Below are 18,807 nucleotides of genomic sequence, written 5' to 3' on the forward strand. Positions count from 1 at the left end.
ATTTAGTAAACTGTTTAGTAAAAATTGTTAGATGGTGGCATTATAGGAAGAACCCAGGTTTTTGGACTATAACAGTTTGGCCAATCCTCAGACATGAAATTTAAAACATGGCCACAGTTAGCCAAAAAATGGATGTGGGTATTGCTTATAAAAAATGGTAATAACTCCTTTGACGGCCCTCAGCCTTATGACAGTATCTGTGTTGGCCTGCCTCTGATTTCCTCTTTCTAGATTCCTCCCGATGGTCTGGCCCCTCCCACCTCATTGAGGGATTGATGTCACCTGCTCGGATCCTTTATAAGCTGGATGATTCAAAGATGGCTCCCTCTATCCTTCCTGGAAGGCTGGTGTCTTTCAGGCACTCAATTTGTTTTTTTGTTTTTTTGGGGTTTTTATTGTGTTTAGTTTAGCCTTGGTTCATGTTACAAATAGTTTAGGTGAGCACATACAGTTTCATAGCATCCAACACCCATCCTTCACTACTCACTTTACACCTCATAGTTTGCTTATGTTGACTTATGTTAAATGAATTACTTGTCTACTTAAGCGGTTACTGTGTGGACCTCTCTTCTTAGTTATGCTCCTGAACGATCTGGGCATAACACTCCTAAATGGTTTGATGGAAACTAATAAAATGTGGTCACTATGCTGGCAGTATTGGATCAATTGAATCAAGATGGTGCTACAGAACACAATATTTAAAAATAAATAAATATGTGAAATACATGAAATACACTTCATGTGTTGATCAATTTCCTCTTCTTGGACATATATCAGTACCTTATTTGTCACTACCATCTTGGATTGCCATCGTTTTGCAAATGCTATTTTCCATTTTCCTCTGTCCCCACTTTTTGCCTAACCACATGGCTGATACCTGTGGCACATTGTTAGAGGGTACCTCCTATAGCCACTGAGGGATTTTGGGACTGACTGGCCACTCAGTGGTGCTATAACATTTGAATGACCTACATGCAATCATAACTCATGTCCTGGAACATATATATGCATTCTGTGGTGCTGCCATCTTGGATTTGCTGCCATTTTGGATATGATATTATCCCTTTTCCTCTGTCCCCTGTTTTAGCCTAACCAGATGAGGTATGCAACTTTGCACACTGCTACACTGTATGCCCCTACTTCTACAGGCCATATTTCATGTAGATTGGCTATAGCAGCCAACTGAATTTCCAAGATAACTCCTCCCATGTTTGACTTAAAATTTAAAATTAATGTGACTAGATCCTTCTTCTTCTAAATAATTTATCTCAAAGAATATATCAACATGCATGTCTGATGTCTTTGTGGAAGAAATTTGCCCAATAAGCCATGATTCCCACCAGATTGAATTTCTGCTATTTTTATTTTCACTGCAAAATTTTGCAATGTAACATGATTACGGTTTCCAAATAATAATCTGTGTATTGCCGCTTGCAGCTGTATTCGTTAGTGGCTTTGCACATTTTGCCGTGATAGTCTTGATGCGTGGCTGGGTATCAAAGCAATTATCAGTGAAGAAACCATTTTTGCGACCAAGATACTCAATTACATTTGTAGAATCTTTTATTGTCAGTTAAGAACAACTAAAGTGAATAATACTAATAAAAGTAAACAAACAAGCTGAATGTTTTACAGTAATTGTCACAACAGTTGAAGGTGAGGAGGTTGTGCTGTAAAGCATTTGAAGGCCAGCTGGTGCTGAAAAATATGGATCATCACTCCATTTGTTTGCTGCTCCTTTAAAAATAAATTTGTGTTGGCAGTGCAGAGATAAGAAAACACCTCCAGACCCCCTTTCCTAACAGGGGGATTGTTTAAATACTTAAACATCAAGCATGATCAATACCATGGTGCTATGATTAATGATTAATGATACATGGTTTGCTGATAGAGGAAGGAAAGATTGTAGTTTTCTTCTTTATTTATCTGTTGATCATTAGGTGGAAAATGTTTTGCCCAAGGACATGTTGAGACTTCACTTTGTAAGACTGTTTTTATATTGTTTTATGATGAAAATGTGCTTTTCACATCTCTCTGTTGCTGTTTAGATGATGGCTTTGAAAAAGCACAGAGGTTGTCTTATTTTGGCATCCTATTCAAAGATTAATTCCCTGTTTCTTGGCTCTCGGGCAGGGGGGCGGGGGGGGGGGGGGGTACAATGAATAATTCATAATTAAGTTATTAATTAATATTTATATTTAATTTAGATTTTAAAATGCTTGTTAATTGCACCACTGTTTTTAGCTTTGAAATGCACTGTAATTTCCTTTAAATGTTGTGCCGTCCATGCATGATGATTACAATATATTCAGCTGATGGGGGCTTTCTAATCAAAGACAAATGGTGAACAAGGCACAAAGCAATTAAGTAAGTATTAAAAGTGTTATAGTGAGGTTAAACTGAATGGAACAATTTAATCAGCTAATACAGCCTTTTGCATTTGTTTAATTTAACATTTTAAGGTTGTCAATACAAAGGTTAAACAAATAAAACAATAATACATGGCGAGTATACATGAAAATCCCTAAAGAGTATGTTGGAAGAGATCCAGGTTAATTTGGCAATCAATTCAACTAATTCATTCAGAAATAGCTCCCAAGATTTAATCTGACATTAGTCAAAATGTTTAAGGGTAAGACTAAAACTTGATCTCACTGCACAATCAGAGCGGGATGCCAAACGAGAGATAAGAAAATGTTTACAAGGCTATGTCAAATACAAGACTATGTCATTTTAGCCTAAATGCTACCATTGGCTATGTTTTGTCCAGTTAGATACCAGGTTTTATAGCATAAACAATGAATAATATCATAGTAAAGTGCATGCTGGGATAGGCTCCAGCACCCCCCTGACCCTGACCAGGAACAAACGGTTGTAGATAATTTAATTAATGGATAAATAAAATGCAATTTTATTAAAATGTAATTAAATATCATTACATTTACATGTCAACAATACAAATAGTTTATTTGGTAAGAATTAAAATCTAGCAGCCTGGTATTTTCAGTTATAGTTAGAGCTGTAGATAGTTCCTTAGTCAAATCGATCATTGCTACTGATCTCTGCAGTCTGTGGTTTAAATTGTCAAGAAATGTGTCAATTCTGTGGGTCATAGAAAGTGTTTTCCTCCTGTTTGACTGACATGCTTTGTAATGATAAAGTATTGTCTCAAATGAAGCCATGTATGTTGAAGGGCCAATTTGAAAAACAGCATGTGTTGGAAATGGTTGTCATGACAACTAAGTCAGCTATAGTTCTCCCACTTGTGATTGTATGGCTCAATTGAATTTTTCCATTTTTTTAAAAATCAACCTTTATTTATTTATTTATTTTTTTGTGGAATAAAGTGTATATATCTGTGAATTTTCTTGACCATTAATTATTCCCTCCCATTTTATAGTTTGTGTCTTTGTGAAGTCATTGTTCATTTTTATTTATGATATACTTCTAGCATCATTTGCCATGGTAACCTCAGAATTGCTGTATATATGTTTGATTCCAAGAGTGGGTTGGTTTTGCATAGTTTGGTATCACAGTCTTAATTGCAATCTTTTAATTGTGCAATGTGAAAGCAGCTAGTTTAGGTTGATTCCATTCATGTATTTATATATATGTATAATATATATTTTTAAACTGAACGTCATTCATACTGTGAATGATGGCTACCACCTGAGAAAAGGAAAGACCACATGGGGAATGATGTTCTCAAATCTAGAGAAGTTAATCCGAACAATGTTTATCCCCTTGCTGCGGTGGAAGCACTGGCCATGTAGACATTACAGATCTGACAGGATAATTGGTTGATTGATTTGTTTTAATTGCATTGTTCTGCCTTGTACTCTGCTTAACTTGTTCTAGAAATGTGGCAAAACAGATCCTGAAAAAAATGTACATAAGCGTGCGTACAGGTGTGTGAGCACACACAGAAAAACACACAGACACACAACCAACAGGCTTATTCATTTTTTCTGAGGTTAGTCTTCTTCAATGTATTAATGTGATAAATACATATCAGAGGCACCAGTGGAATGTTGCAATAGTTAACCTTATCCATTGCCTTGTAAACCTTTTGTTGAAAATTCCTAAGTGTGTGATTGAATCCCATCCAATCCACAAATGTCTGTTCTGGAACTTATGAAAATATCTTGATTTCACTCATCTACATGCATTGGAAACAGTGATCATCCTGAATGAATAGTAGACAAGACGATGGGTTTTGAAAAGCAAAATTTTATAGAAAACAAAAGAAGTTGACACATAATCAGATAATATTAAGCAAGCTATTGTAATTACATGTGTGACATTAAAACTGAAATTATGTTTTTACAAAAGTGTGATATTTTCTCATTAACATTATGTACGCTCACAGAGGTAAGGCCAACCGTAATTGTGCCAAATATTACTTGCAATCCAGTGGTATGGCAACTCACTATTTAAATGGCAATATGACCATATTTGGCTGATATCATATGTAAACAGGCCTACTTCTCAGGTATGGAACAACTATCTCATCCACTCAATTGAGAAGATCCAAACTGCAGGCTGAAATGGGTGATTTTTTTTTTCTTCTGTTGAGCTGTATACATAGTGAAATGGATACAATCAAATTCAGATGCACCATGCTGCAGTGCTTTAAAATGGCAGCCTTATGCAAAATGGAAGATCTATAGAGTCATTTTCCTTTAGCTTTAGAAATCGCTAGCCAGCCTTTTATTTTTCTTGCTCATCCTTCAAACGCTCGGGATATTTCTTTGGCTTTTTTTTTTTTTTTTTGCAGGGATTGCGGGTTCAGAGCAGTGAAGCCTTGACAAGCTATATCATCCTCAGGAGATCTTGACATGATATTAAGCCGTAGTCACAAGCCCATGCTTGAATGAGAAGCCCAGGGGAAATCTTTTAGATCTGCCATGTGATGTTTTACTATAGGAGGCAGGTGTCTGTATCGGTGAACCAAACAACAATTTGATATATTTAGCATCAAGAAATGGATACAGACTGCCATCCCTTTTCACCGGGGAATGCATTGTGAGATGAAAAATTTGTCTTTTTTTATCCCTGGAGAATGTTAATTCACTGACAGCATGAAGCATGGGCTCATTATGACAGGTGCGGACAGAGCCAGGTGCTTTACTCGATATCGTTTCTGAATTTATGTCCTTCCTTTCACAGCGAGAGCTGGCGGAGCAGCTGCGGCAACCTCGTGCGGGGAAACCTTGGAGCTTATAATTAGGAGTAAGAGCGCCATTAATTACCTGTAGGAATGGCTTGGCATATTCTCATATCTCAGCATGAGTTTCCTGTTACCTTCAACACCCCCCCTCCAGACTTGCCATTTATTGCTGCAAAATTTACAGCTTCTTTGAAAGAGATTCAAACACCGCAGTTCAATGAACTTCACCCAACTTTGATCAGAGCAATTCAAAGGTGGATCCCCAAATGTGCATTTGGAGTGAATGAAAGTGCTATTAGTCGTCTATTATACTGGAAATTACTGCTTTTAATGTTTCACTTATTCAGACTGAGTAACATTTATGAGATAACTGGCAAATATGCAAGCTATTTTGTTTTTTTTTTTTGCATTCAAGTCCATCTGAACAAACATTGATAGAATAGACCATTAACATTTTACACAAAAGGACACGAGCAATGCTCATATTGCATTTGGAGTTACAGAGGTCTGAAATGAAAACAACTAGTTAGTTGCATTTTTAGCATGTTACCTTTTACCATTTCTGCCATGGATGCTATATACTGGGGACAAAACCATAGCATGAACATATCATGTATGTCAAGCTTGGTTGGTATATTCTGGTGTTCTGAAACTTACAAGTGAATATATGACAAGGATGCCAGTCACAAAAAAGGAATGGGCTACCTGGGTATGACACAAAAGAAATGTAAGAGGTTTGTCATAATATCTGTCATCGTCAATAGTATTTGGCAATCATATACAAGAAATACAGGGTCCCACCCCCCTGGTCAGAAAGCCTTGTCCTGCAGTCCTGAACATAACTCAAGGGAAGTATCTGTCTTTGCACTTATTGTGCCTCTGTTCTTTGTCAAAGTACGTGTCTGTGGATGAATCATGTAATCCCTCAAGCTTTAGCCCCAGCTCGATAAATTCCTTAGAACATGGCTTGTGTTTACCATGAATTTTTAGTTTAGCATTTGTGTTTTGCCATTAATGTTTAAATGTCACTTCTGGCAGAAAACAGCTGCTTGTTTTTGCCACATTGCGAGTGGTTGTTTTTAATTGGCAATCGCAAATCCTAGCCTTCATGGTGCCTCAAACAAACCTGGCATAGAACTGGATTCAACAAATGTTAACTTTCTAGAAAGTCCCTGCCTTACATTAGTTAAAGTATCTATATGCATATATAATAATATAATATATGTCACCTGATTGGATAATTGAATCCAGGTAGCTACCAATTATGTTCACAATAATTTTCTTAATGCATAAGAACAGTATTAAAATAGATAGTTTATACAATTGAATGTCATTGTATCTGGTGTAAACCTGATGAAAGATGACCACTTAAAACTCATTTTTAATGTCTTGATGATTTCATTGCAGAGCAACTAATCCATGGAAAATGCCTTTCAGATTGACATCCAGTTTAGTATGTCTACCTAAAAGCATGACTAATACACCAACCTGGTCTCATGAGCAATTTGTTTCTATTCAATGCATTTCCAGCACACTAAAATTTGTACTTATTCTATGAATGATGGACTCCTCACATGACTTAACGAGTTTCACGAAATAAATATGAACCAGAACGAAAATCTCCCATTTTTCTTTCACCAGTGAATCAATGAAGGTAATTCAACATTAATATTGAATTTCAATTCCAAGGCTTTATAGCCTTTTAGGGCTGATTAAATTTTTTTACTTGAAACACCTATTAAAGTGATCGGCACACCTATATTTGAAATTATTTTATTAGTTTTTATTATTTTATTGTTTGTTTGTTTTTTTCTGTACTTACTGTCTTCTCCAAATCTCTTCTTCAAAAGGTGTATTATTAAAATCAGTAATACTAAAAAGTGAACATGCATCAATAAACCTCACGAGGCAACAAATTAGCTTTCTCCCTTCATGCCCTGCATTCCATAGAAAGATACAAATTAACAACTGATGATTACACAAACATCTGAATGTCATTTTGCTCTTGTTTTGTAACAAACCGCATATGTAATATGCAATATAATGTTTCTGGGCACATGTTGATTTCTGGATGGTTATAAAGAAAATGAATGAGAGGCAGCTGGCTGCTGCGAAATGGCATCATTTGTAATAGTACCGATTCAATAAAAAAAAAAAAAAACATCTTTTCTCCTGTTTGTGCGCAACTGGCTGCCACCATCTATCTGTTCTCCTCTGACATTTATGCAGAGGCTACAGTTGTTTAACAATAACGGAAGTTATTTCTGCTTGAAGAGAAGGGAGCCTGCGCTAAGGGAAACTAACTATTGTACTGAGGGTATTTGTCTCAGTTCAGTGCCTTCTGTTCATTATTGGGCCTCTTTGGCAGATAATAAAATTCTGTTTTTGAGGGAGATGAAGCCCCCAGCACGACAGTGGTAGCAGGTGTAAGTCAGCAATGAAGTGCTGTTTTATCAGCATTGCCTGTGAGCTACTCATATTTGCCACGGGGCATATTAAAAATTGCAACTGGGTCGCGCTGCAGGTAGTGCTTTGTGAGAACATGCCCTATAGGCAACTTGTTGAAATGTAATCCAGCTTTGTTGGAACTTGCGAAAAGTCTTTATTTATTAATTGATCCTTCAAAACTTCATCTGAGGAAGTTCCAGCATTGTGTAGAAAATTATCTCCAAGTCAGAATACGAGTTTGAAGGCTGAATGAGATATCAATGAAATTGACTGTTTACAATTGATAAATGGTAAATGTGTTGCTATTGTATGGGATTTAAAAACAAGAATAAATTAAGCCTTTTTGTCCAAACCTTTGTACAATAAAAACATGTTTTAGACTAGATGAGTGTGAATGTATTATGTTTTATGTATTGTAACCCAACGATAGGGGGCGCCACCGGGGAGGGGTGGCAGGTGCAATAATTTAACACAAACACCAGAATGGATATGGTTGTCCCGGTCAACGTAACCGGGAATTTTATTTTGATAACAGAAAACAAGCAAAAGAATACAAACAAAGTGAGCCTAACTATACGGGTCTTTTGGGCCCTGTCCAAAGTCGGGCAGCTAAGCTGCTTGCCGACAAGACAAATGGTGACAAAAGAGTGGTCAAAAAACAAGCAAGTCGGTACACGGTTCAGTTCCTCACACAGAAAATGGGTCAAAAGGTAATTGGGCACTCAGACAAACAGGTCATTCACAGGTTCCAACACAGTATCTCTAGTACTCACACAGTCTTCTCACAAAGAAAACTCCAAACTCCCACACCTTCACAGCTGTATGGGCTCCTACTTATACTGAGCTTCATTAGGTAGAATGGTTTTCAGGTGGGTTTAAGAAGGGGGCGGAGCTGGCAATTGGAAGGGGGTGGAGCCACCGAAATAGAAAATACCGGCCTTCCACTACAGATCCCTTCATGGCCTTACAATATACACTACTAATCAGTGTGTAATTCAGCTTTCATGTGCAATCCTTACTTTCTTGTACTCTTTTCTTTAATGACAACTTAAGTCAATAGTAGCAGCTTACTTGCTTGACACACACTCATACAGACTACCATCTGCCAAAAGAAAATGCAGTTATTTACCCTTTATAGCAATCCTGGCAAGTTGTCTTTTATATCTTACATTCAGTAGAACATATGTATTTGTTTACCATACTCTCAAAAGCAAATTATTTCTCAGAAAGTATTACATGATTTTTACACTACTCTGTGTCATGTACATAACAGTTAACAGCATATTACTGCTACTTTGTCCTTGGCTAAGCCAAAATTTCATAGGGCAGCATGGCCAAATGAGGCCAAATTGATTTTACATGAGTTGGCAATAGGTGCAGAGTTGGACTGTCACTTGTTGGACATACGCCTGTTTCAAAAAATTGAGATTGAATGAATATTGTAAATACAATTAATTTCATTTGTTTGAATCTTTTTCCATCATAATTTAAATGAAACATTTATTATGGGCCAGTTTTAATTTACCATATATTCCATAGCTAAATGACTTTAACACACTATGTTATGACTAAGAAATAATGACAACTGACAAAGTTTTATTAAACAAAAAATAAAACCAGGGAAGCTCATACAATGTCCGTGATCCTATTCACAGCAGTAAAATAACTGCTCTGTCCTCTCCCCTCCTCGATTTTTCCATTTCCCTAGGGGACACCTTAGTGACATCATCACCCTGTGCCAAGAATCTCGGAGTAGTGATGGACAACAAGTTGTCCCTCTCCAAGAACATTGCAGCAGTAAGCTGGGCATGCAGATTTTTCCTGTATAACATCCTGAGAATCCGCCCCTTTCTCACCACCTACTCAACCCAGCTCCTGGTCCAAGAAATGGTTCTATCCCGCCTGGACTACTGCAACTCTCTTCTGGCTGGACTACCGGCATCTGCTATCAGACCCCTGCAACTCATTCAGAACGCTGCCGCTCGTCTGGTCTTCAACCTCCCCAGACACTCCCACGTCACTCCCCTGCTCACTACCCTCCACTGGCTGCCTGTTATAGCTCACATCAAATTTAAAACATTGGTCCTAGCATACCAGGCAATCAAGGGATCAGCCCCAGCATACCTCCACAAGATATTCAAACCCTACATGCCAGCCAGATCCCTCCGTTCTGCTACCTCAGGACGCCTAGCACCTCCCCCTCTTCGCACCTGCACTTCCAGAACACGTCTCCTGTCTGTTCTGGCCCCACAATGGTGGAATGACCTCCCCGTGGAGGTCAGAACAGCTGAGACACTGACCCATTTCAAGCGACGACTGAAGACTCACCTCTTCAAGCTGCACCTCTCCCCATCCCTCCCTTCCTCCCTGTAATCTCTTAAATGACCGTAGGCTTAGGGTTGTAACTAGGTAGCTGTTTCGTAGGTGACTTCGTTAATGCGCCTGTCTTAACTACTGCTTGTATTTTTCCATAGACTGCGTTGTTGCTGTTCTCGTTTGTGTTAGTGCTAATCAGTTTAACCTTCAGGGTCCAAGTTGAACTATGCGGTTGTTCCCTGCACTTGGACCGGTACTTCTAGGGTTTTCGTCATACTTGTTCCTGGTTATGGTTATACACTTTGTTGTATGTCGCTCTGGATAAGAGCGTCTGCCAAATGCATGTAATGTAATGTAATGTAACTCAGTGATGCATTATAATGCATGAGTCCATCATGAATTCACAACAATGGCATGGTTTAACTGAACTGAGCGATATTGAATGTGTAGTGGTTTTGTCATGCGCAAAGATCATTTTATGCAGAAAAATAATGGACAAAGTTGGCACTCCTGGACACAAAGTTATACTGTGTTCAAGTTGATTAAAAAATTTCCACCAGTAAGATATGTTGCTCACTTATGTTACTGTTGAACTAATACGTATAGGAATTTGTTACTTGATTATTATGTGTTTACTACATTTTCTACATTTTTGTTTGATGTTACTGTTGTTACTGTATGTTGAGATTACATTTATTATTCCAATAAGAGATTATTGCAAAATACTGCATTAATCATCAAACCCAATCTATAATTTGTGCCAGTACTGTAGCTATCATTTTAACTGCAGTCAATTAAAATGAAAAGATTGTTCAAGTTGCATTTATTTTCATTCATCTCATTACAGACGGGTGTAAGAATAAAAACTAAATACAGTACCCCACCCCAGGGACCACAATGCAGTGTAAGACTAGCCATAAACAAATAAATAATTCCTATATTTATCTCAATTTTTTATTTTTTTATTTAAAAAAAAGATAATGAACAATAAACGCAAGGTTTTAGATTTTTTCTGCGTTTGGGATTAATATCAAAGTCAAACTGGACAGTGTATGTCCATGAAAACTGTTGATTGGCTCTTGAATAGGCTGTGATCATTTTCAGATTGCAAGGGAAATCTCCCAAAATGGCAATCCACTGTACAATAGGCCTGGGAGGCACTTGGAGAACAGCAAAAATGGCTGACTAGATTTCTATATTTTTTTCCAATTTTTTCACCAAAAATTGCACTGCGCTATGCAATATTGACTGACACCCACTCCACCCCCCGGTATGCAATATTGAGTGACCCCCACCCCCCCCCCGCCCAAAGTGGCACTCCGTGCACGTTGGCGCAGAGTGTGTCACACAATTATCAAAGGGCTCAGGTGTGTTAATATATCAGTGCTGCTCAACTTAAGGTCCTGTGCGCCACATTGTCTGCCGGCAATTCACCACCTGATTTTTTGGTGCTTCAAATATAACATTACATTTCATGCGCAACATATTTTTTGTGCCACTAAATTAACAACTTACTGCATTGTGCTTTTACTTTTTATGCACAGAAAGTAAAATGTGCTTTGCATTTTGTGGACAAAATGTTAAATGTGCCTGGAATTTTGTCCATGAAATTAAAAATGCTGTTTGAATTTTGTTCATGAAAGGCAAAACACATTTAACATTTTGTGCAATGGGAAAAATGGGCTTTCGTGGCCACAAAAATAAAAATGCTATGTTCCTGTCATCTGTATTTCTTATGGGTAGTTAGACTTACTCCTGACACATGGAATGTTGGCAGTTGACAGCTACGAAATCAACAAGAACAACATACATTCAAACATTTGTTTTCTGGTCTTCTTGATATGATTCTCTCTACATACACTGCATGGCCAAAAGTATGCGGACAAATGACATCCAACATCTCATCCATAATTATAGGCATAAATATGGAGTTGGTCCACCCTTCGCTACTATAACAACCTCCATTCTTCTGAGAAGGCTTTGTACTAGATGTTGGAGCATTGTTGCAGGGATTTGAATGGGGTTGAGGTCAGGGCTCTGCGCAGGCCAGTCAAGTTCTTCCACACCATTCTTGAAAAAACTACATCTATATGGAGCTTGCTTTGTGCCCAGGGCCATCGTCATGCTGAAACAGGAAGGGGCTTTCCCCAAACTGTTAGGGAAGCACAGAATCATCTAGAATGTGATTGTATGCTGTAGCATTAAGATTTGCCTTCACTGGAACTAAGGGGGCTAGCCTAAACCATGAAAAACAGCCACAGACTAAGGGGTGTCCAGGTACTTTTGGTTATATAGACATTAACTTGAGCTAACATTGTGGCTACCCTACCTGCCTATATATTTAACAGAAGTCAGCCAAATAAATTTAGTTAGCTGGCTGGTTTATGTTCATGGAGACAACATTAAGTAAGATTAATTTCATGGACGCTATCCTATTAGGTTTATATAACGATACACAGCAGGTTTATGTTTGACATAAATTATATTAGAATAATAGCTGTAAAAATGCAAATATAAAAGACGGACAAGAGCAGATGTAAAACAAAATTTGGATTTGAAAAGACATTTTTGATTAATATCTCTGCACATATAAGTTTACTTATTACATTGCCATGCCTAGTTTATTTGACTCAAAATGAAAAGCAATAGATTCATGTAAAACCTAAAATAATGATGTATTATATGTATACATTTTTTTTACAAGCATGCTTCCTAGTGAGTTGGCCCCAGAATGTTTGAGTGCATTTTTCTATGTGAAGTATGATATCCAGGGAAGTTCACACTTGAAAACAAATTAAATTAATGCAAATTAATTTATTTTTTCAATGAATTTCAAAGCTTCCAGGTTGAAACAAATTAAACTTAATTTGGGTTTTCGGAGGTGTGCTAGGATGAGAATAATGTCTTGTGTACTTGTGTGTGGAAGCCCAGTGATGGTTGTTTTTTGCAATTAATTATGTCTGTGGTATGGTTTAGTCATTCAGAAGGCAATGCACGTGGGATGTTTTGTAATTCAGAATTTGCATTCATGCTGTAGAACCAAATTAGCAATGTAGACAAATCAACAAGGTGAGAAACATTCTGAGAGGTTGTAGAACTTGTGAAAAGATATTCAGTGTACTTTTTTCTGATTAACTATAAGATTAAAATCTAAACGCTATTTTTCAGTATTCTATCCACAGTCACATATAATGAAGTAGGAAGTGTTGAAGCTACAGCAAATACTAGTACACAGTTCATCGCATGTTTTAGAGAAGTGCTAATTGTTTTCTTAGCTTCTTAAATATATTGAAATGCCATTTTAACGGATAATGGAGACACTGCTAAAAACCTTGTACTTTGTCCCGATAAAACCATCTGCTTTATAAAATGATAGACAGCAAGACATATGCACAGTCTTACTAGCAGCCAAATTGAATTATGGTATGTCATATGAAAGGTGCCTGCAGAGTTGACTTGTTCAGGTTTTAACACTAAACATCTTAACAAATGTAACATTATCTTTTTATTTTTCTTTGCTCGATATTGCAACCAAATATATACCAAATTTTCATTTTTAATGGGCTTGGCATGCAAAATGTAATCAGGGGAAAAAAAAGCTCCAGAGCTTCCAAAAACGTTTCACATGTACCAGGTTTGAGAGGGATTGGTTTCCTGCAGAGGTAACAAGTTGATTGAAAGATGCACCAATATTGCTAAATCGATTCTATTTCAATCATGTTTTCATGAACTGAGTAAAATCTTAATCTTTATGTTACTTTTATTGTTTATTCGCCATGACACAGGTTGCTGTGTTTAAAGTACAGGTGTGGCCAACCTTTATCACAATCACCCATTATGGTACAATATATCACATTTAGTATAATAAACATTACATAGATCTGTAATAGCAGAAGCAGTTGTATGAAAATTGTTTTGCGACTGAACTGATATAAATTTTATTTTTTCCATTTTTTTCCACATACAGACTAGCATGTAATTATTTATCATTTCAGTTTTGATTCTCTGTTTGTTTGCAGTTCATCTTTAATACAAAGAGTTATCTACACTATCTAGTGTGCTATTTGTTGTCATTAATGCTTTCACCGGTTAACTCAATTAAAGATTGGACAGCTGTGGTTGCTTGGTGCTGTGTTCTTAAGAAGCTATTCCTTCAGAAACGGGCACCACAAACATTATTTTAAGACACAAAAACAAAGGCTGATGGATTATACAGCTGCCATAATTTGTTGTGTTCTTTTTTGAGCAATCAGTAATCAAATCTCCAAACACGCTTGTATGATTTAATTTTAGAACTGTAGATCTAAGGCAACCTGCAGTCATACAGAAGTGACTATTATACGTGCACATGCACAGAAATCTGTATAGCAATTTCAACCCAGCTAACACACTATATTTCCTGGCCAGAGGCTAAGGTATAATAGGATGTAAGCTTGGGTTTCTGACAGCTATCTTCCCAGAAACCCTCTGTACTGCCGATGAATGTCACATTCTCATTCAGAAACCCCATAATGTGAAAAGGCCCAAGCACTACCTCAACCATAGTTCTAATTTATTTTTAAGTCAAGCTGACAACCTGACAGGTTCACACACATCACTACGGGCAATCCAGGCGGTGGAACAAGTGTTCCGCATGGCTGAAGTCAAAAGGGCTCTGGCTGAGGATCTTTCGTACCTCTTGCCAGGTTGGAGCCATGTATTAGGTGCATACCCTGTCATGTCACCTTATGAAAGCCTATTGTGACAATAACTGTCTGACTGTGTTGCAACTTAGAGTTAACAAGAAGTTTTGCTCAATATAGATGATCATCAGATTGTTGGACTTCTGAAGATGAAGGGAATTTGCACAGCACTGTAGTCATGTTACTGCATAATGCATTTTGCATAACATCTGTTTAGATCCACAAGGGGACCTTGAGGAAGAAATAGATAATGCATTAGATGAAGGCTTTCATCGGCAAGATTTAAATCATTCTCTGAGATTGAGAAGAGATGCAAAATGTGCCCTGACTCAAAATGTTTGGCCCAACGGGCAACACAAAATACTTATTTTTATAGAATTTTAAATTGCACTCTGTATTTTTTTTATTATTAGTATTTGGTCACACTGAAATGGTGAAGCAAAATGATATAACCCAAATGTATAGTTATACTCTAGAATACCAGGTTAACCAGTGTCAAATTCTGTTTAGTTATATTCCAGCTATTTTCTTGAAAAAAGTACCCACATTCAGTACACATTATGTGCTTAAGGTTCCTCTGCATGAAATAGAATTGCCTGGTAATTAAATCACTGGCTGGTGATCTGCAAACAGTAGGTTCATGCAGAAGTCTGAATAAATGTTATAAGTGACAATTGTGGAACTGTACAAGTGCAGCTAATTCCTCTGATTGATTTGTGTTCTCAGCAGCAATGTTCTTACTAGGTTACTGACTGCAGGCATACCAGAATTGAATTTACCACCCCCAGTCATGAATCATTGTATTAAACCATTGGGGGATAATCTATGCATCTCCCTGCAATTTGGGCTTGCTTATCCTCAAACACAGTGTTTTTATGACCAAGTGTTATATCCCTGGGTTTTGTGCAGAATTATTTTAGTCACATCAGCATGCTGGGACAGAATCCTTGCACTGCACAGACTAAATGTCAGGGGGAAAAACAAACATTTTATAATACATTCTCATATCTGATTTCATGCTCAACAGAACATTCAAGAGTGACAACCACTGATTAAGAAACAATTGTTGTTTACAGAACAAAAGTTGTGTAAAAGTACCTGATCCTAGATCTGCTACTGGGACAGCTGAACACAACTCCAATGGGATGAAGTTAATGAGATTCATTTGGAAACTGAATATTTTCTGACAGACATTTGTAAAAGAAGAGTTTGTTTGTTTGTTTGTGCAGTTCGTTTTTTTTTTTTTTTGTTTGTTTTGTTTGTTTTTTCCAGCAATATTATTGTAATCTCATCTTCGCTGTTGATCTAGATATAAGGGGATTTGTGTATACCCCCAGACCATTCATCATTATCCAAAAATACTTGTATAACAAGCTAGCCATCTATCATTGCTAGCGAGCAAGCAATGAATTACAACAAATGACTTACTAGGTGTGATAAACATCCTTGAAAAAAATAAATAATATAAATATATTTTTTCAATGATGTATTTTATTTTTTTAAAAAAAACAATGTTGCCATTACAAAGAAAAGACCCGGTAACCTTCTCGGAGCATTAAGCAGTGCACAGGTTGCCATCCTTTAGAAATGTTCACCAAATGGAAGGACTGACCCCTGACATCCAGGCCTCCACAGTCTTCTTCAAGCTGCACATTCTGTGAGGATGACCTTCTGGTCCCCATCCACCATGTTTTTTTTTAGCTGATAGGGCAAAGATGAAAAAAAGTATTCTTTGGCCCTGTAAATCTAACCAAGATGTAATAATATTATTTCCCTGTTTTTACTTAAATGTGTCATCCTTTATTTAGTTAACATGTTACTTGTTTTTGTGTAGGTTATCTGTCTTCAAATCAATAAGTAAATTTGAATACCCACATAAATTTACAATATAATACCTTACCTCATACTGTTATTCCAGAGTTAGCACTTTCCCAGAGTTCTGGGCGACACAGCAAGAGCGAGAAGGAAATGCAAAATAAACCGTAGTACATTGTGTTTAGGAATAGCCTTCATGTAGATAGTTGTTCAGCTGAGTGTATTAGAACCATGGAGGATATTGCTTTGTGTTCATATGACTCCCCTTGCATTGCACCTATTGGAAGCATGTTTGAAAACAGCATGTGTCTTGAAGAAATACCGGTGGAGAAGAACCGATTTTAGGAAATCATCCTGAACTGTATCTAGCCCGTGTCATATGATGAAAAACAGCTTAAATCGAGTAATTTTAAATAGTTTTCGTGGTTTTAAAAAATGAAGTTGGCTTTACATAATTGAATTAATTATTGCTTACCGCATACAACATAGTAAATAGTAATTACAGACAATAAGTAAAAGTGTTGAATGTTAAGGTTTACAGAAAGTTTAATTAACATTTAACATGCTAATTTCACTCAGAAATTACTCATGGAAATCGTTACCAAACTTTTTAAAAATACATTTTAGACTTACTTTTTGTCAGTGTATCTCTTGTCCAAACTGGAAACCTCAGCATTGCTCTTGTCCTAGTGATGGTACAGAAGGCCAAGACTGTTCTCCACAACATGTGCCTGCAAAGTGCATTCATGGCACTCAACCAGCATATCCCCACACTCCACTGCCTCATGGAGCCCGTTTTTGACACTCCATTTATCTCGATCTTTGTCAAAAAAATAATGGCAGCATCTCCAGAAGGTGAATTACATGCCATTGGGTGACCTTATGAAGTATAAATGTGTGAATTATCAAAAGTACAGGGGAGTGGGTGGAGGTAAATGCAGGTTTAATTCATTTTGATTCAGAAGCTGTATGATGAATCTGGAGCAGAATATATTGACTGAATATCACAGTGTATTCGAAAGAAAACTAGTCTGCGACATAGAATGAGGAATACGAGACCAGTGAAAGGAAGGGGATTTGAGCCAGGTTAGTTTATGTTCAAATTCAAGCTGTTCTGCACATGACAAAGTATTAAACATGATTACTATCAGCTACGTGACAGTAACGGCTGATTATTTGCTAAGAGTTGCAAGCTGTCTCCGAGAACTTTCACACAGCATAAACCTTTCTGTTTGTGTTTAATTTAAGTTCAATTTCTTCTTTTAAGATTATACTGAGCATGTGTGCTATGTTAAATGATATGTATAATGTCAGTGGGTAGACTGTATGTTTGTGTGTATGTAACCGGGAAACAGGCAGCTGGAATTTCTGAATGTGGTCATTGTGATTTGTGTGATTTAGTGTTTGTTAGGGTTTCATTTGCAATACACATTTACAGATTATTTTGAATTTGTGTTAGGATGTCTATTCTGGTCACATCTGAGTCAAACACAGACCAAATTATATAAAACACAAATCTACAGTATATAATGTATCATGGATATACACTAGTGGATAGCATGATACATTTCTGATTACCTTTAGAATGATAATATGCACAAATATGAAAAGAATGAGACACACTCCCAACACAGCTTCATTGTACCATCTCTCCAACCCAGCAGCATAATGGGGATGCAGTCAAGTTACCTGCTGCAGCCTGCACGGACGGAAAATATCTGTCAATTCAGACTTAATTCCAAGACATGCACGTATCTAATATGTGTACCTACCAGTTCACAGAGAACCAGCACATACATATGCATCAAGGGATGAAAGAATGTTTGACCAACAAAGAAAAAACAAAAGCTTCTGGCCTTACTTGGTGGTCTTTGATGAGACCACCTTCTCCTAAGTACACCGCCAACCACCGGATAGCGACCTTTATTCTTTCCTCTATGACAAAGTGCTGCTTTAAAGTCATGTTTTCTTTGGTGAAAATCTCAATCATATTTATTTGCTGTGAGGTCTGATGGCAACAGCTCTGTTATGACCCCTGCTATTATTTAATAATTTTAAGACATATCATGCTAGTAGGTTCAAAAGGAAAATCCTATACTTCCAGCTCCAGGAGGGCTGGAGTCAAGCGGAGGTTGGCAATTCCCACCTCAAGGTTGAATGATGACATATCTACAAGGCGGAGTGAAGCGACTAATAAGCGCACCCAATCTGAAGTTTTTGAATTTGAAACAATGTATGTACAATTTCAGAAAAAAAGTAGATTGTTAAATGGTAATTAATTTATCAGGTCTGATTTTCTCAAAACATACCAGGTGTAAACTATTTAGTATCTTTCTGCTGCACCTCCCTTTGAACTGAAAATAGACCACAATCTCA

At 37.1% G+C, this 18,807-nt stretch overlaps 1 long non-coding RNA gene across 1 annotated transcript; it reads right to left on the bottom strand.

Moving 5' to 3' along the window:
* Positions 1-16,145: 16,145 nt before the first annotated feature.
* Positions 16,146-17,357, bottom strand: LOC135252056 (uncharacterized). The gene is made up of 3 exons (XR_010329290.1): positions 17,065-17,357; positions 16,517-16,555; positions 16,146-16,362 (listed from the first exon to the last, which is right to left on the bottom strand). It is a non-coding gene; the product is annotated as an uncharacterized LOC135252056 (long non-coding RNA).
* Positions 17,358-18,807: the final 1,450 nt, after the last annotated feature.

This window comes from Anguilla rostrata, chromosome 3 (assembly GCF_018555375.3).
Source record: "Anguilla rostrata isolate EN2019 chromosome 3, ASM1855537v3, whole genome shotgun sequence".
Classification (NCBI taxonomy): domain Eukaryota; kingdom Metazoa; phylum Chordata; class Actinopteri; order Anguilliformes; family Anguillidae; genus Anguilla; species Anguilla rostrata.